Below are 20333 nucleotides of genomic sequence, written 5' to 3' on the forward strand. Positions count from 1 at the left end.
GCACTTTATCAGTGTGATTCTTCTGTAAACATGCAAGGATATTTTATCATGGGCTGTGGTAGAGGAAGAAAACTATACCTTGAAAGGAAGACATAACTCTTTAAACCTACAGATTTTTATCAAGGCTTTGGACAGGAAAAGAATGAAGATAATATAGAGGGAGTGCATAGAAGAGAAGACAGGATAACTGCAAACAAAAGGGAAAGGATCAGAGACTTGGGCTACCAGGAAGAGCAGTGTTACTGTAAGCTGTAGGGTTTGTAGGTTTATAAAGGTTCACATAGAAATACTCGTACTATTTCTGAGCAATATTTTTGAGGTTCTGGAAGCAAAATTATATTAGCACAATACTCAGCTTCATCACAAGGCTAATGCTTACAAGAGGACAGCAATCCACACGACTGTCCTGTCTCCAAAATCTGAACCACTATTGTGCCACACAGATTCAAAGAGCTGACAAGGAACAGATCAAAGGAAGTGTACATTTTGCTCAGAGCATGGATAAAAAATGGGAATCTACAGTAATTTCACAACTATAAGGCGCACCCTTTTGACTAAAATTTCAGCCCGAACCCGGAAGTGCGCCTTATATTCCAGTGCGCTTAATATGATCTACAAAGTTGCGACACTTGCCAACCCAGAAGTAGGAGCCGCAGGGGGGAGACGGTGCCGTGGGAGCGCCGAGTCGCGAGGGGAACAGGCGGGTGTGGCCGGCAGGAGCTGCGCGGGGAGGGAGAGAGCCGACCCTGGCCACTGCGCGATGTGGAGAATGAGGCAGAGAGCAGCCGCCGCCGCCGACATGGCGCGGATGGTGCGGAGGAGGAGGTGGACCAACCAGCGCCGGGCGGGAGTACCTGGGCCCGTGGCAGCTGCGGCCACCGGGCAGGGGAAGCCGGGACCCACGGCCGCGCGGTGGTAGCCAGGAGCTGCGAACCATGCCAGCCGGTGCCGGGGGCGGGTGGGAGTGCGGGGGCCCGCGGCACGGGGAGCGCACCTGGGGCTGCATTTAAAGCCTACGCCAGTCTGTGATAAATGTTTGCAAACTGCCAGTAATTCGTTACTTTGTTGCACGCAACTCAGTTCCTCGCTGCAAAAAAAAAGTGCGAACCGTGAGCCCAGCCACGAGGGGGGGCAGGAGTGACCAGCCCCTGGCCAGTGGTGACCGCGCGGGCTGAGAGGCACTGCCCAGCCCCCCGTCCCATCCCCCGACGGCCGCGCGGGCTGAGAGGGACCACCCAACCCTCGACCAGCAACAGCCGCACAGGGAGAGAGGGGGCAGGCAGTTCCCGGCCAGCAGGAGCCGCACAGGGAGAGAGGGAGCAGGCAGCGCCGTGTTGCCCCAAACCGCGGACGGTCCTGAGCCGCCCTGAACCGCAGCAACCCCGAGGTGTGAGCTGTGGCCACCCTGAACCGCGGCAGCTGCAAGCCCTGCCTCGCCAGCCGGGAGCGGGCAGGAGTGCCGGTCCCCGCGCACGGGGAGGACGCTTGGGGCTGCGTTTAAAGGCTACACCAATCTGTTAAAATGTTTCCAATTTGAGCACATGCCAGTAAACTCCACGATTCTGGGATTCCGTTACTAATTAGTTACTTTGTTGCACATGGCGCAGATCTTCGCGGCAAAAAAAAGTGCGCCTTATAGTCCAGTGCACCTTATATGATCTACAAAGTTGCAAAATTTACCGACTCCCGGGGGTTGCGCCTTATAGTCCGGTGCACCCTATGGTCGTGAAATTACTGTAAGTCTTGAAAATTTCACATAGGAACAGGAAGCAGTTCCCTAGTTATTCCTTCACATCAGAACAAATGACACTGACAGGATGGTGGTGGAGCTGGTTGAGGTTGACCTGTTGGAGTGGGTCCAGAGGAGATCCACAGAAATGGTCACAAGGATGGAACACCTCTCCCATGAGGAAAGGTTGAGAGAGTTGGGGTTGTTTAGCCTAGAGAACAAAAGACTCTGGGGAGACCTTATTGCACCCTCTCAATACCAAAAGGGGGCTTATAAGAAAGATTGGAACAGACTTTTTAATAGGGCCTTTAGCAACAGAACCCAGGATAATGGTTTTAAAGAGGGTAGATTCAGGCTAGATATAAGGATGAATTTTTTTATGATGAGGATGGTGAACCACTAGAACTGTTTTCCAAGAGAGGTTGTAAATGCCCCATCCCTGGAAACATTCAAGGTCAGACAGGATGGGCCACTGAGCAACCTAGTCTAGTTGAAGATGCCCCTGATCATTGCAGGAGGTTTGGATTAGATGACCTTTAAATGTCCCTTCCAACTCAAACCATTCTATGATTGTATGCCATGCTAGGTAAGGCTCTGAAAGAAGTCAGTGCCCAGATGTTCAGTGGAATAGCTCTGTCCACTACCAAATGAGTGACAGGGAAGGTCAGCAAACAGCTAAGGTTTGAAGATATAGGGAAGTTTGGGCATTGGTGTATAATTATGACAACATGTTCTCTGATAGATAGGTTTTACCTAAGGACCTGGAGTACTGCTGCAAACACTGGTATTTGCCTCATTTCTAAGAGAAACCTTAAAGAAACACCTGGAAAAAGCTGGGAAGTGCTTGTGAAGTCTTAAGGTTCTGCCTGAGTATAAACTGGATACACAAATCTGGTCATGGCAGTGCAGAAAGGAATGTCACAGAGTAGACCTGTGGACAGCAAAGGGAAATAAAGTGGTTGAAGAAGTAAGATCTTGCTGGAAGAGTGACTAGGGAGGAGAAGTCAGTTGAATATATAAATGTAGCAAGATTATGCAGCAAAGTGGAGGACCTTGAGCTACTGATACTGGATATGAGTGAGTGCATTGGGACAGTAGATCTTTCCTGTAATCTCAGTGATGAGCACTCTGAAACCAGTGGCTACTTTTCAGGAAAAGGCAGGGAGCAGCAGTGTGTATTAATGATAGCATAACTCACAGTCTAGTAAAAAATTATCACTTCCAACATGCCATATGCCACCATGATCCTTTTCCACTGCCAAAAGATTTCTGTAATGTTATTAAAGAGATAATTGATACTGCAGCAGTTGTTTTGTATAACTTAACATCAGGAATCAGGTTGGAGAGCAATTAATTCTATGATTGGTAAGTCTGACATGTTCTTTCATTTCTAGGCACTAAAAATAAAAATATTCTCCAGAAATTCACTAACATGTCAGGAAATGGTGCTATTTTAGACTTGGCTTTGATAAGTCACGAAGATGCTATAGAAGACCTGATCATAGGAAATAGGTTTGGATTCAAGGACAAGTTCAATCCATGCAAATTAAATGAAAATGTAATTTGATCTAGATCTATAACAAATATAAGTTTTATAAACTAAGAGTTCAAGCAGAGTCAAGAGATTAAAACGCCCAGGAACTCAAACACATCAGGTGGTGTTGAAGGAGAAACTATCAGAAAAAGGACATTGCTAATGGAGTTGTCCAACAGCCACTTCATTTATATGTTCATTAATGACTTTGACACAAAAAACAAGTTGGCAAAGAAAATTTAATCATAACAGCAATGATGAAGTTGCAATAAGAAGTCCAAGGGCAATCAAAAGAGAGTTCAGGACCTTTGGACAACTGGTTAATGGATCAGGAGCACAAGTATTTTTTTCCTCTGTTTTTCTAGTTGCAAGGAATGATGTTGGAAGAAACAGGAAGATCCAGCTGATCAATACCTGGCTATGTGACTGCTGTCACCAGCAGAATTGGTGGTTTTTTTACTCACAGGTTGTTCTACATAATACCAGGCCTACTGGAGACAGAAATATTCTATAAGCAACTGGGAGGAGTCTCACAATCAGTAGCCCTCATTCTCAGTGGGGATTTCAACCTACCAGAAGTCTGATGGAAATACAATACAGGAGAGAGGAAACAGTCTCTTAGAATGTGTGGAAGATAAGTTTTTGACAACTGGTAACTAGGGAAGGTGCCCCACTGGACCTGCTGTTTGTGAACAGAGAAGGACATGTGGGTAATGTGATGGCTGGAGGCCATCTTAAGCACAGTGATTGTGAAATGATCGAGTTTTCAATTCTCAGAGAAGTAAAAAGGGGGGTCAGCAAAACTGCTACCTTGGACTTCTGGAGGGCAGACTCTGGCCTGTTTAGGGGACTAGTTGGCAGAATCCTTTGTGAGGCAGTCCTAAAGAGCAAAGGAGTCCAGGAACACTGGACATTCTTCAAGCAGGAAATCTTAAAAAGCTCAAGACCAGGCTATCCTCATTCCAAAAGATAAGCCTGCAGGGAAGATCAACCTGGCTGAACAAAGAGCTTTGGCTGGAACACAGGAAGGACAGAAGAGAGTTTATGACCTCTGGAAGAAGGGGCAGGCAACTCAGAATGACTACAAAGATGTCATTAGATTATGCAGGGAGAAAGCCCAACAATAACTTAATTGCACCACTACAATGAAAGACAATTAAAAATTGTTTCTATAAATATATTCACAAGAAAAAGAAGGCTTAAGGAGAGTATCCATCTTTTATTGGATGCAGGGGGAAACGTAGTGACAAAGGATGAGGAGAAGGTTGAGATATTTAATGCCTTCTTTGCCCCAGTCTTTAATAGTAAGACTAGTTGTGAGTATCCAGCCTGCTGAGCTGGAAGAGAGAGACAGGGAGCAGAATGAAGTCTCTGTAAATTAAGGGAAAAGGCAGGCCAGAGTCCCCAGGCAGGTGCAAGAGAGCTCTTTATTGCAAAAACCAGGCCTTTCTAAGCAATTAGGCCCTTATCAGTTACATTCCATTTAAGCACAACAAATGTAATTCAACCAACCACCATAAACCATGATGTGAACACATAATGGTTATATAACTTGTTTTTCTACCTCCAATTCATCTGAGTCACATTCCCATAGTCCTTTTCTACTTAGTTGAAGTAGCAGGCCTGAGCCATGGCTTTACAAATATAACAAGACCCTTTTTTTGTAAGGTTTTACCTATACACATCTCCCTCTGTTTTTTGTGCTAAGGGTTCATGTACCCTAATGCCAAAACAGTCTGCACCTGTAAGGCCATTATCTTATTAATACCATTACTGATCATCTGATGGACACAGGATAAGATACATGGAATACAGATCGCAATCAATAAAAACCCATCAAAAGCAACCATGACACTGACAAAGAGACCCACAGCATCGGAAAACAAAAATATAGTGTCCAATGTCTCCAGGAAGTGGAAGTAAATGGCTACTGTTCCAAAGTTCATATGGCTGGAGCTCAGGGGCCGTGCTGTTTAGGCAGGAGGGAGTCTAGTAGCTGGAAATGCTGACTTTGACATTACTGAATGTCTTCCTGAAAGTATGGAATAGAGAATAACTGAAAAAGGTCAGCAGGAACACAATAACATGATGGTGGATGGAGTGGGACACAAGGCCTCTGTTGCCAGGCTGACTCTGTAAGCCTCCAGACACAGACATGTCCTGGCAGTCCTACCCCTGCTTCTGCCTTGGCTACGAGGGTTGGATGGTAATTAGGTAATTTTTCCTCTCACTGGGCCTCGTCTTCTCGGTGGCAATCGATGTTTGTCCAGACGAGCAGGTAACCACTTTAGACCTGTTGGCAATAAAACACATGCATACTTTCTCCCTAGGTTATTAAATCAGCTAGGCCTTGCCATTGCACATCCAATTGTGGATCCTTAGGTAAAACTTTCAGAAATTGATTCCACACGCAAATTTTCAGATCAATATCACTTTGCCAGGGAACAAAATTGATGATCTGCTTTCAAAATTTCTAGTGTAAATATTACATTATCTAAACGTTCTTGCGGAGCTGTATTCCCCCTTCTTTGTTTTTTTGATAACATGCGCATTTCTCACTATGAACATGAAGGCAACATGAAAGTAAAGCAATACATGTAACAAAGCAATAAATTCACATCAAGCACCAAGCAAAAATAAGCAAGGTAATACATGTAATCATTAGCACACAAGAGAAAGGATAGTGATTAGGAACGATACATCATCAATTGCCTAAATACTGTACCATCACCCAGAGTCTGCAATAGCTGGCAAGACATTTCACAATGAGGACCTGAAGAACCATTCCTGGGAATGGTTTCCAAATTTACCTCAAAAGAGGATCCAACTGTTATAACCCCAAATCAGCAAGTCAAAGTGACCTGAGTACAGTTTTAGTGCAGAAAACACCCGAGTCTGTTGGCATACTTGTGACCAGCTAGGGCCAGGGTTTGGCCAGAGCCAAGGCCTTAATTGGAAGGGTCTTCCTAACATATTCTACAAACAAACCTCTATTAATAGCAGTTGGGAAATTCTATTAAAATCATGCATGTCTTGCAGATAGCTACACAATGGTACGGGAAAGTTTGTAAAGCAGCTGGCTTTGTAATTTATCTTTAGCTAAGTAGTCAATGGTACCATGAACAAACTGAAAACAACCAAAGGAATGCATATGTGAAACCTCAAATGATATATTATGGATAATGCCCATTATGAAAAGTCAGTGAATTCATGCTATGACATTAATGACATATTCAGAATCATTAATACAGCAACAGTAACTGTCCTAAGAAGTTGAGATTATATTTTTCCACACATCTGTGCATATATGACAATAAAGCAAAATAAGAGTAAGAAAGAAAGCACTAAACAGCTTACAATTAATAAGAGCCATAATTTGGAATTGTTACTCATTCCTCTGTGCTACCTATAGGAGATAAAACAGCAAAGATTGGTGTGAATAATTATCCGAATTGACCAATGCAGAACATTTATGCCCATAGAATCTTCGATGAAATTAAGGATCGAAAAAACCACATCTTCACATATTTTTACATTACTTATTATCTTATATTCTTAAACAGTTGTTTACCAATTCGTCATCATAATTGTTTCAGTCAGTTCCATCTTATCTTTATAACAAAAGACCTTTATCTTGTAATTTAAATGAGGATATTTCAACAGAACTTGAACTTACAGTAAATTCACGAATACAAGCCGCACTGAGTATAAGCCGCATCCCTGGGTGTTGGCAAATATTTCGTTTTTTGTCCATAAATAAGCCGCACCTGAATATAAGCCGCTCTGTCATTCGCAACGAGGACCCGCGTGCAACAAAGTTGCCAAATAGTAACAGAACCGCAGCAGGGTGGGGTTTACTGGCTCAGCTAAGGCTGTGCAGGCTCGGCCCACTAGGGGCTGCTGACGGGGCCAGGAAGCCCAGCCCGGCGCTGCCGCTCGGCGGGGCCACTGGGGGCCAGCCGCCGCTGCCACTGGGCTCGGTCACCACGACCTGGCGCTGCCCTGTGGTGGCAGGCAGGGACGGAGCCCCCCCCCGCTCCCGCGGTGGCGGGCGGGGATGGAGACCCCCGCCACCTCCCAGAGCCGCGGCAGTGGCGGCCCGGGTCCCCTGCCACCTCCCTGAGCCGCGGCAGGGGCGGCCCGAGTCCCCCGCCGCCTCCCAGAGCCGCGGCAGTGGCGGCCTGGGTCCCCCACCGCCTCCCAGAGCCGCGGCAGGGGCGACCCGGGTCCCCTGCCGCCTCCCCGAGCCGCAGCAGTGGCGGCCCGGGTCCCCCCTCTCCTCCCCGAACCGTGGCAATGGCGGCGCGGGGCCCCCCCGTCTCTCCCCCGGGCTGTGGTAGAGGAGGGAAGGAGGGAGCTCTCCCGCCTCTCTCTCCCCGCCCCCTGTGCTACCTGCAGGCAGCCAGGCTCCACCCGCGGTGCAACAGAGTAGCAATTTGTAACAATCGCAAAATGCCGACTTTGCAGCAGCTCGGCTCGGCACTCTGGCTGGCACTTCTGAGGTTGTAAATGTCAGAAAATTATTCACATATTAGCCGCTCCTGAGTATTGGCCGCATTTCCGGTTTAGGAGCAAAATCTTAGTCAAATTGGTGTGACTTGTATTCGTGAAATTACTGTATACTCACTCAAACCTTACATCACTTAAACACAAGAGAAAGTAAACCTAACAACTTAACATTACTGAAACTGAACAGAAATTGATCATAATAGAACTTAAACGTAGCAGAACTTAAAAAACCAGAACTTAAACTGAACAACACTTAAACTTTACAGAAATTAAGCTTAACAGATCTTAACAGAACTTAAATTTAACAGAACCTAAACTTAACAGAGCTTAAATGTAACAGAACTTCAAATTAACAGAACGTTACTTAAATGTGTGTTTAACTTAGTAGAACAAGATAACAAACCCAAGAAAATTAAGGAGCAGCTGAGCTTGTACCTGCTGGAAATAACTCCAGAGACCTATACACCTCAGAAAACTTAATCAATAGAGGGTTTAACTAAGGAAGCAAATTCAACAAAGAATTTTTTATGTAAGAGGAGTTTTGGGTTATCTTTAACTCAAGATAAATGTAGTGTCTTAGTAGTGACAGAACAATAAGATAAGAAACTAGAGATCAGCAGAAGTAAATTATTAATGCACTGGGAGCTGCCAACGTGGAAGAGTCATCCAGAGGGCAGGTGATGAAGACCATAATAAAGATCCTCTGATGAAGAGCCTCCTTAAAATAATACCAGGAAAAAGACACTAGATGTCAGCCTTGCTCCATGAAAGAACAGCAAGACAATACTAGAGATGGTACCTCTGATGTAATAGACTGGGCAGACTCTGGGAGTGACTGTGAGGAAATCCTAAGTGTTACAATGTATTTAAACCCCAGGAAACTGTGTCTCATTGGACAGACTCATGGCAAAAATTCCCAGCACGTTTCCAGTGCTGTAATAAAGGAATGTTTGATCTAACAGAATTTTACTGTTGTATTTGAGTTCTTTAATTCACCAGGGATAGGACGAGAGGAAATGGCCTCAAATGGTGTAAGGGGAGATTTAGACTGTATATTAGGAAGAATTTCCTCACTGAAAGGGTTATCAAGCATTGGAAGAGGCTGTCCACAGAAATGGTTGAGTCATCATCTCTAAACTTATTTAAAAGATGTGTAGACATGGCACTTAGAGGAAACAAAAGCAGTTGTGATATTATTGCAGATTAGTTGGAGGAGAAATAGATGGGCAAGAAGGGAAGAGATAAATGAAACGTAGATGACACAGGCTCAGATAAACAGTAAAGCCATTAAGAGAAACTGGAGCAGAGCAATTCACTGGAGTTCAGCAGCCTTTTCATTACAATTGTTACTATTATTATCATTAGTGTTGTATTTTACTTTATTTCAATTATATAATTGTACTTATCTCAACCCAGGAGTTTTAATTTTTTTTTCTGATTCTCCTCCACATCCCACTGGGGAGGGAGGGGAAGGGGGAAGTGAGTGAGGGGCTGTGTGGTACTTAGTTGCTGTCTGGAGTTAAACCATGACACAGTGTTACACCCAGCTATGCACAGCAGAGCCCTAGTGTGCCAAGTACAGTAAGTGATGCAGCTGGTTCTTAATGTGTGTTAATTTCTCTTTAATTAAAAACTAAGCTATGTTAAACCACAACATTCTGTTAGGTAGATGTACAGCATTAAACAGTGAGGAAGTTGGATAGAAGTAGCAGCAGCAACAAACTAAGTACAGTAATTTCACGATTACAAGTTGCACCGTTTTGACTAAAATTTTACTCCCACCCCGGAAATGCGGCTTACACTCAGAGGCGGCTAATATGTGAATAATTTTCTGACATTTCCAACCCCGGAAGTGAAAACCGAGGTGCCGAATCGAGCAACTGCCAGTAAAACCCGTCTTTTCACGATTGTTACAAATTGGTTACTCTGTTTCGTGGTGGGTGGAGCTGGGTCAGTGCCAGTAGTGTGTGGGGGGGAAGGCGGGGGACTCCCTCATTCAGGCAGCGCAGCCCGGGGGAGAGACAGGGGGCCCTGTGCTGCCATCCCCGCGGCCCGGGGGGAAGGCAGGGGACTCCCTCCTGCTGGCCCCGCGGCCCAAGGGGAGGCAGGGGGCTCCGTGCTGCCATCCCCGCGGCCCGGGGGGAAGGCGGGAGGCTCCCGTCCTCGCCTGCCACGGGAGTGGGGGTGCTCCTTCCCCTCCTGCAGCCGCGGGTGCCAGCAGGCTCCGTCCCCGCCTGCCGCCGCGGGTGCCGGTGGGCTCCGTGCCCGCCTGCCGCTGCGGGGCAGCCGGCCTCGAGCGGCCCCGCCGAGCGACCCCACCGAGCTGGGCCACCTGGTCCCGTCAGCAACCCCGAGCGGGCCGAGCCTTCACGGCCTGAGCCGAGCCAGTAAACACTCCGATCCCGCGATTCTGTTACTAATTGGCAACTTTGTTGCACGCGGGTCCTCGCTGCGAAAGACAGAGCGGCTTATAATTGGATGTGGCTTGTGTATGAACAAAGAAAAAATGTTACTGACACCCCGAGATGCGGCTTATAGTCAGTGTGGCTTGTAATCGTGAAATTACTGTATATTTTTTTTCCAGTTAGCACAGACTTCATCATGTCCATTGGTTTCTATTTACTTACTGCACAAAGGATATAACAATGATTCATAACTACCAAGACAAAATTAGGATTTTAAGGCAATTCTACCATAAATCCAAACCCATCATGTAATGTTTGCTGTAACTTCAATTTTTTCTACCATCTGCTCTAAATGCAAGATAACCCCTGCTTTTTCCAAACAAAATACCCTCTTCTTTGCTCTCTGCTATGAAACTGGTACCATCAAGACAGCAGGTGTTGATATCTCTTAAAGGAATTATGCAGTTCCCCCATCTAACTCAATAGCCTAAAATTCAAGAGTTTAAAAGTGCTTTCTGCCATGAGTAAATGTCCAGCTGGCTAAAAGAAGAGAGTTTAATCACACCATGTGTTTCAGAACTGCAGGCTGCTGGCACCCTCTTCACTGCTATGGAACTCCCAAGTAACACCAGCCACACCATGCCAGAATACAGCCTCTCTCAGCTCCCCCATCACTACCCAGACTGAAAGTAAGAGCAGATTTTCAAAAAACAAAAATTTTAGATGATTTATTTTAAATACTGGTTGTAGAACTAGAAATTTGGGAGAAAAATAGGTATTAAAATCAGATAATGGTATAAGTTGATCTGAAAAGCAGTGTTTGACATATTAAATAACACTGTGCTAAAATGTCTTGAACCAGACTACCATATTTAATTTTTAAAGTGATGCTTTCAGGCATGGGTAGTTTAACTCCAGAACAGAGGCCGCTTTTTAAAATCAAGATTTTCAGGTTTTGCTTTCAATTAAAAACCCTCAAACAATCAACAGGTATCTTGGGCTTAAAGTCTCTAGTAAACCTTATAACTATTATTTTTTAACTTAATGTAAAGAATATGTAATTGGTACAGTAATTTCACAACTATAAGGCGCACCGGACTATAAGGCGCACCCCCCCGGATTCGGCAAAATTTGCAACTTTGTAGATCAGATAAGGCGCACCGGTCTATAAGGCGCACTTTTTTTTTGCAGTGAGGCCCCGCCCCCAGCTCACCCCGTGGGGTTGCTGGCCGAGGCCCCGCCTCCACCCGGCAGCCATTGGCCCCCGGGGCCGCCTCCACCCGGTAGGGGCGGTGCCGCGAGCCACCGAGCCACCCTGGACCCGGCAGCCATGGGCCCCCGGGACTGCTTCCACCTGAGAAGGGGGGTGCCGCGGCCCCCCAGCCCACATTCACGCGGCAGCCATGGCTCCCCAGGACTGCCTGGACCCAGGAACGGGGCTGCTGCCGGCCCCCTAGCCTGCCTTCATCCGGCAGCCATGGGCTCCCGCGGCTGCCTGGAGCCAGGAGCGGGGTTGCCGTGGCCCTCCTAGCCCACATTCACGCGGCAGCCATGGCTCCCCAGGACTGCCTGGACCCAGGAACGGGGCTGCTGCCGGCCCCCTAGCCTGCCTTCATCCGGCAGCCATGGGCTCCCGCGGCTGCCTGGAGCCAGGAGCGGGGTTGCCGTGGCCCTCCTAGCCCACATTCACGCGGCAGCCATGGCTCCCCAGGACTGCCTGGACCCAGGAACGGGGCTGCTGCCGGCCCCCTAGCCTGCCTTCATCCGGCAGCCATGGGCTCCCGCGGCTGCCTGGAGCCAGGAGCGGGGTTGCCGTGGCCGTCCTAGCCCACATTCACGCGGCAGCCATGGCTCCCCAGGACTGCCTGGACCCAGGAACGGGGCTGCTGCTGGCCCCCTAGCCTGCCTTCATCCGGCAGCCATGGGCTCCCGCGGCTGCCTGGAGCCAGGAGCGGGGTTGCCGTGGCCCTCCTAGCCCACATTCACGCGGCAGCCATGGCTCCCCAGGACTGCCTGGACCCAGGAACGGGGCTGCTGCCGGCCCCCTAGCCTGCCTTCATCCGGCAGCCATGGGCTCCCGCGGCTGCCTGGAGCCAGGAGCAGGGTTGTCGTGGCCCTCCTAGCCCACATTCACGCGGCAGCCATGGCTCCCCAGGACTGCCTGGACCCTGGAACGGGGCTGCTGCCGGCTCCCTAGCCTGCCTTCATCCGGCAGCCATGGGCTCCCGGGACTACTTCCACCTGGGAAGGGGGGTGCCGCGGCCCCCCTTGCCCACATTCACCCGGCAGCCGTGGGCTCCTGGGACTGCTTCCACCCGGGAATGGGGGTGCCGCGGCCCCCCTTGCGCACATTCACCCGGCAGCCGTGGGCTCCCGGGACTGCCTGGACCCGGGAAGGCGGGTGCCGCGGCCCCCCTTGCCCTCATTCACCCGGCAGCCATGGGCTCCTGGGACTGCCTGGACCCGGGAAGGCGGGTGCCGCGGCCCCCCTTGCCCACATTCACCCGGCAGCCGTGGGCTCCCGGGACTGCCTGGACCCGGGAAGGCGGGTGCCGCGGCCTCCCTAGCCCACATTCACCCGGCAGCCATGAGGCCCCAGGACTGCCTGGACCGGAGAGGGGCGGTGCCTTGGTCCCCCTGGCCCGCCTCCACCCGGCAGGGGCAGTGCCGCGGGCCTCCGGGCCCGCCCCCAGCCGGCTGCAGTGGCACTTCCGGCTCCCCCCACGGCTCTCAGCTCACACTTCCGGTTTGGCAAATTTCGCCGCTTTGTACATCAGATAAGGCGCACCGGACTATAAGGCGCACTTCCGGGTTCGAGGGAAAATTTTAGTCAAAAGGGTGCGCCTTATAGTCGTGAAATTACTGTAATTTCAAAGCTATTCACAAAATTCATGCCTAATTTTCAAGGCAATTTTGACTATAAAAAGTTTGAGAGGTTCAAGTCACAAGACAGCTGTGCCTTTTTTAGCTCTAGACTTTCAGACAGAACAAGGGAGACTGAAGTTTGATTCCTTTTTCTGCCTGAGTTCTTTAACTACTAGGCTGAAATGCAGCTTTATGCAGCCTCTGATCTGTGGAGTAGGGCGCGAGGCAATTGCAAAATATGAAAACAAAACTTTGACATAGATATTTCTGTGCAGGCAAATGTTATGTTTTCAGTGTTTCCCAGATCACATAACTGACTCCTGTCTATGTGTGCTAGAACAACGATACACTTGAAGTCCTTGGATTTGGCTTGAGTCCTTTGAGTTTGACTATACTTCATTGGAAGGGGATGATCAGTAACACAAGGAAGTGATCTTGGCTCCTTTGTTGCCCATGTTCTTCTTTCTAACTGCAATTCATAAGTACTTGTGAGTTTCTGCCTCCCTAGAAAGTAGTGTCATGGCCACATTAGAAAAGGCTATGGCTGCTTTGGGTCTCATTGACTAGATGAAGTATCTCCAAGGGGTCTCCAGGACATTAATCTGAACTAGAACCAGGGTGTAATCTCTGCTTCAGGGCAAGGTAAGATGGAGAAAGGGAAAAGGGCAGGAATAAAGAAGAAAAAGTGCTAACTGTCTGCATTTGCCTGGTAATGGCCATCAGATGAGAGATGACCAGGATAATCTGGAGAGTTGTAAGATGAGTGGAAAGGTTTCATATGAAACCTCCTCTGTGCTAGTGAGGAATGATATGAATATGGCTCAATTGACAGTAAATTGTCTGTAGCATTTAGTGAGTGCCTAATTTCCAACCTGTTTTCTCACCTTAATTATGTTAAGGAAAACATTTTTAACCATGAGGATAATCAAACACTGGAAAACTTCCCAGGGAGGTTGTGTCATCTGTCTCCATCTGTTACTGTATGTGCTTCCGGAGCGGTGATAAACACAGTAACATGGCAACTTTCTTGCAGGAGCAGGAAAGAGCAATTTTATTCAAGGAAATCATGGGTTTAAATAATATACCTCGTGCAAAACAAATTAGAGACAATTCATTGGGCAGAGGAGCAACACCCTTTTAGAAACATGCTCCATGAATAACATCACATACTCTAGCAGGTTTTTAATCATTGTTTTGAGTTCTTGTCCTTGGGCAGCCTGAGAACAGGTTCATGCAACCTGAGAACAAGGCTGCTTTCTTGGTTCCCAGCCATATCGTAGCAACATCCATCCTTGGAGATTTTTAAAATATGACTGAATAAAGCTCTAAGTAGTCCAGTCTGATCCCACAACTGATCCTGTTGTCCCAAACATGGGTTCATTACCTGGTGTGCAATGCCAGTTCACACACTGAGGATAAAGTATTTCCATTTTTATTCTAGTTTGTGTAAAGTAGGAAGTTGGGTGGTAACCCACAAAAGGCTGACTCCCAGATCATCAAAGCTTACACTATTTCTACATTTAAACAAACAAAGGCATCAACATTCATTACTTACAAATTACATCGCTTTTTCATTAATTAGTACTCAAACCCTAACTTGCCTGTTATATCTCTCACTTCTCATGGTAAATAGTCTGCATGTGCAGTTCTTCCCTCCATTTGAGTCAGGGGTCTGTTTTCAGTAGGTGGTCAATTGGTTGGTGGTCGTGATCTCTAATAGAATTGCCTTTCCCCCAGTTCCTGCTCAGTCCACCTGACTTCACTCTTGGTGGCTCTCATCCAGACAAGCCATTTATCTTGGGATTGTCTTCATGGTTCTCAGTGATGAGTGATCTTTTAATAGCAGAAAGCAGCTGATTTATTACAGAAAATGACATGCAGCAGATAGGTATCCGTGTGTGACAACCAGCCTCTGGGTCACGATCTTTTTCTGAAAATTCCCCTTAAAAATCCAAATTACAGCAGTGGTGGGTTTTCCATCCCACCTCCTCATGTTTTCCCCACAGTCACAGGAAGAACCACAGCTCACCTTGTGGGGTGTACCCTCTATCCATAGCTGGCGGATGTCAGTGTCTGGTAACAGAACCTCTGGTCTGTTATGACGAGATTTGGAGAAGGTTCTCTTTAATCTCCTCCCTGAGTTTCTGGTGATTGCCCTCCATCCTATCTTCCATTTTCTGCATGTGGTCTGATAGACATGTTTCCACAGGTGAGATTCTTGCATGTATTGGACCATGCATGGCATCTGCATATGTTTGTAGCTTCTTCACCATAGCAAGCACAGTCTCATCCCCCTCATCCTGCTTTGTCATTGCTAAAGCAGAAGCGTATTCTTGTAGCCCACGTCGGATGGGTTTTAGCCACATCACTGGTGTACGTCTTACCAAATCTGGACTCCTAATTGTTAGGTCATCTGAGAAGACAATCTCTACCACTGCCAGTTCTCTCAAGCATTGAATCCCTTATTCTATGGTCTTCCACAGGGTTTTCTGCATATGGAGATTGTCTGCACACAGATATCTTTTCCCCATACTTCTCAAGAGCCATATCCAGAGACTCAGAGGTTCAGGCCCCCTTACCATTCCTTGATCAATAGCCAGATCATGTGACAGGGATCCCAAATGCCTTGCTTCAGTACCGTCCAGAGTTGTATTATCACCTGCAACATCCCAAATACAGATTAGCCAACTAATTATAGATTCATCAGATCATTGGGTATAATCCTTTCTTAGGTTATAAGGTCCTTCATGGACAGGGACTCAGTAGTGATTTCTGGTTCTGAGTCAGTTGCTGGCTTTGAGGGTCTTTCCCCCACATCACCATTATCATGCACTGGACGATTGGTTTTGGTTGTGGTTTTCTTCTCTGGATAGGAGCAATTGTCATTGGCTTAGGCTCCCTGTCTGGTTTGGCTGCAGCCTGAGTGACTGGGGAATCTGCTGATTTATCTGCTGATTTATCTTCCTGGCCCTCTGCCTTTATCTGCTGCCCTATGATATCTAGCAGTGTGCGATAAGCATATGCCAGAGCCCAGCATATAGTAATGAGTTTTTTCTCATTAGAGTTGTCATTGCACTTCTCTTTCAGATATTTCCCCTCCTCAGCTGGGTTCTGAATTTGTTCAGGGGGGAAATTCCAAGCTATCACGTCAGAGAATTCCTTCAGGGTTTGGCCCATATCCTCCCATTCCCCATTTTCCATGCCTGCGTCAGATGTCTCATCAGCCCCGCTGGACATCTCATCCCTGATTCTAGAGAAGCTGCAAACAGTATAGAGCAAACCTACGACATATAACACCAGGAAGGTAGTCTCTGTAACGTCCAGGGGAAACTGAACATTCTCAAAAGGTGATGTACCAGATTTAAAGGGGAAGAAGGAGATGAAAGGCTGGGAAACCTCATCCCCTGCTCCTCCTCTAACAATCTGGATGCAATTACTAATAAACCCCCAAAACAGGTTACTGAGACTAGGATGGAGAAACAACGGACCATATATATTTTGAACAATTCCCAGTACCTCTGCTAACCTTCTATAAATCATTGTCACCAAGCACATCAAAATAGCAAGCCTAATCTGTGCCACTGTTCTGTAAAAGGTAGGTGCCAGGGACAAAATTGGCACTATCTGTGGATAGACAAACAGGCCTAGAGACCAGAAAGGCATTAGCACCTCAAATAGGCCTAGGGACCAGAGACATTAGTACTTCAAACCAGAGAGACATTATTACCTCAAACAACATGGTTACTACTGACTGCTTTACCCCAATACAAAGTGATTAAAACCAAAATCTAATTAGTACAGGTTTTTTTCACTTTCTCCATCCCAATATTGGGCACCAAGATATTTGTCCCAGTTTGAGACAAATTTGGGAGAGAACGTCCTGAAAGGATGCCTCCTCTAATAGAAGGCAGGTTTCAGCGATCCCTCTCCCCACAGGTTTGGAAAGAATTCCCTTGGAGAAAGTGAAAAAACCTGTTTATTTAAGAAGCAGAGTACTCATAGGCATGAAAAAAATGAATAAAATAACACTAAATAATAAAACCTCTCACTGTGAAGAAGAGATGGTAGATCCAGAGTCCTTTCTGTAGGTGTGACTTGGTTTCCTCGGAGTCCGGAGCTGGCCTCCAGACCTCCACTGCATGAGGAGGGGGGGTGGGGTGGGCGATGTTCTGGTGTTTTGTACTGGAGAAAAAACCGAACAGTTCCAGAAGAACAATCAACAGTCCCAGGTAAAACTTCTTGCCTTAGCTAATGAACAAGAAGCTAGTTTTAAAAAAAAAACAAGGAAAAACTCCATTTCTCTCTCTCCGGAGAAAGAAAAACTGGGAAAAAAAACCCCGAGAGCCTTATCTGTGATTTTGAACACAGGGACTGAAAGAATTCCACCGACTCCCTCCCTCTCTCTCAGATCTTGCTTAAAGCTACAGGACTCATGTCTGGACACAGAGCAGACAATAGGGGATGCAGCATCATAAAGTCACCTTAGGACATACATATAAATACAGTGCACGAGAATAAGGTACCTATATAACAGCTAGCAAAAGAACAGTATAGATTAGGAGTCAATGTAGCTTACCACTGAATTGATGATGGAGTACACATAGAGTCCTTTAACTCACTTCCCAGGAAAGTAACCACAAGTTTGCATCCAAACTTCAGGGAAGAAGTACTACATGAGTTCAGGGTGTGTGCAGGAGACTTCTGACTTCGTGAAAGTTTGTGTAGCTTTTATAGTTTGTAAAGTGAAGTGTCTGTCAGAAATTCCAGCAATTTATTTTCTTACATCTTCCTCTCAAGGCCAGATGTTTATTGCTAGCTGGGAATTCCACCTCTGGGGCCAGAGATAACTCCCTAGCCAGAGATAACTCCCTACCAGACATCTGTTTGGCCTGGGCTATCTCAGCAATTCATGTGAGAGGGAAGATGCCCAGAGCTATCACACCAGCTGGTTGACAGAATAGATGTGATCTTCTGTGGCAGAGAGGAATGTCCTGCTACAGGTTCTCACCAGAGCAGAGGGGCAGAATCATTTCCCTTGCCCTGCTGACCCCACTGCTTTTGATGCAGCCCAGGACACAGTTGGCTTACTGGGCTGCAAGTAGACATTGCTAGCTCATGTTCAGCCTTTCATCCACCAGCACCCCCAATTCCTTCTCAGCAGGCTTGCTCTTAATACCTTAATTCCCCAGCCTGTGTTGATAGTGGGGGTTACACTGGCCCACGTGCAGCACATTGCACTTACCTTGTTGAATCTCACGTGATTCCCACAGGCCCACTTCTCAAGCTTGTCCAAGTCCCTCCAGATGGCATCCTGCCCTTCAGGTGTGTCAACGGCACCACTCACAATGTTTCCCCTTTTCCAACCACCTGGGTCTGACTGCCATGACTTTTCAAATATAGAGAGTGGCTTGGCAACTACTTCATCCAATTCCCTCAGGACTTGGGATGCATCTTGTCAGGTCCCATACACTTATGTACATTCAGACTCCTCAGGTGGTCACAAACCTGATCTTCTCTTACAGTGGGAAGGACTTTGCTCCTCCTGGTACCCATCTTGCAGTCCATCCACTCAAGAAGTGTGGGAAAAGAGGTTGCCAGTGAAGACTGAGGCAAAAAAGCTGTTGAGTTACTCATCTATCTCCTTGTCTGTAGTTACCAATTTTCGAACATTATTTAATTGGGGGTACGCCTTCTTTGACCTTTTTTTTCTTGATGACATACCTGTAGAAGCCCATCTTGTTATTCTCTGCATTCTTTGCCAAGTTCCACTCTAGCTTTGCCTTGACCTTCCTCACCCTATCCCTACACAATTGAACTGCATTCCTGTACTCTTCCCAGGGTACCTGTCCTTGCTTCCACTGACAGTGTGTTTCCTTCTTCACCTTAGGGTTTACCAGAAAATCTTCTTATAAGGAATTTAGGAGAGAAGGCAGTAGATAAATGTTCAAATCTGTTAAAAGTGGAGGTTGCCTTGAGAAAAAATGAATGTTGATCTAGAGGAAATCAATGTGTTGCCCATAGCCCAAAATAAAGTAATTTTCTTTCATGCTTTTGGAGTTTGGAAGAAAGAAATACTTATGAAAACCTGATTGTTACATTCAACAAGGTGTCATGGTTCAACCTCAGCCAGCAAATAAAAACCATGCAGCTACTTGTTCACTCCCTCCACCCCAGTGGGATGGGGACGAGAGTCTAAAATAATTATAAACTTGTGGGATAGTGTTCTTAGATGCATGGGGCATGAGATATGTTTCTGTTGGGAGATTGATGAGATGGGGTTCATTGCATGGATGCAAAAAACCAATTTATTGATTCTACAAATCAGATTTTATACTTTTCCAGTTATAGTTAAAAATAGCAACAGTCACACGATTGGTGTTTCTAAGCAACATTACTTAATCAGAGCCCTGCACAGAACTTTTGTACAGACCTGCACAGACCTGCACAGGCAGATACGGTCTTGCACGATTTATCTTAAACAAAGCATACCAAGCACACCTTTTGCTTCCTCATTCAGGGTTCTGCCTTGACTTGCCATGGCTTGCGGCCCACTAGACTTAGCACATCCTCTTCAGTCATGAGTTGAGCAGTGCTCTGAGTCTTGTTTTCCATCTGTATTCCCATATGTTTCCACCCATACAGTGGTTGCTTCCATTATTGTAGTAATATGGCATTTACCTTGGTGGGTTTGTGGAAGTGTGATATATTCAATTTGCCAAGCCTCCCCATATTTATATTTCAACCATTGTCCTCCAGCCTAGAGAGACTTTTACCACTTGACTGGCTTAATTGCAGCACGTTTCACATTCATAGATAACCTGTGCGATAGTGTCCATGGTTAAGTCCACCCCTTAATTATGAGCCCATCTATATGTTGCATCTATTCATTGATGGCCTGAGATGTCATGGGCCCACCAAGGCACAAATAATTCACCTTTTTGTTGCCAATCTAAATCCACTTGAGCCATTTCAGTTTTATCAGCCTGATCCACCTGGTGTTTGTTCTGATGTTCTTCAATGGTCCGACTCTTGGGTACATGAGCATCTTCATGATGCACCTTCACAATCAGGTTCTCCACCTGGGCAGCAATATCTTGCCATGATGCAGCAGCCCAGATGGGTTTACTACTGTGCTGCCAGTTATTCTGCTTCCATTGCAGCAACCACCCCCACAGGGCATGTACCACCATCCAGGACTCAGTATAGAGGTAAAGTATCAGTCATTTCTCTCATTCATCAATGTCTAAGGCCAACTAGATGGCTTTCAACTCTGAAAACTGACTCGATTGAC

The 20333-nt window shown here is 46.7% G+C and overlaps 1 protein-coding gene across 3 annotated transcripts in view; it reads left to right on the forward strand.

The window, feature by feature from the left end:
* LOC117005091 (protein FAM219A-like) overlaps positions 1-20333 on the forward strand; it is a 137027-nt gene that overhangs the window by 24901 nt on the left and 91793 nt on the right. The gene's annotated exons all lie outside the window — the stretch shown is intronic.

Source organism: Catharus ustulatus, chromosome W (genome assembly GCF_009819885.2).
Source record: "Catharus ustulatus isolate bCatUst1 chromosome W, bCatUst1.pri.v2, whole genome shotgun sequence".
Taxonomy (NCBI): Eukaryota; Metazoa; Chordata; class Aves; order Passeriformes; family Turdidae; genus Catharus; species Catharus ustulatus.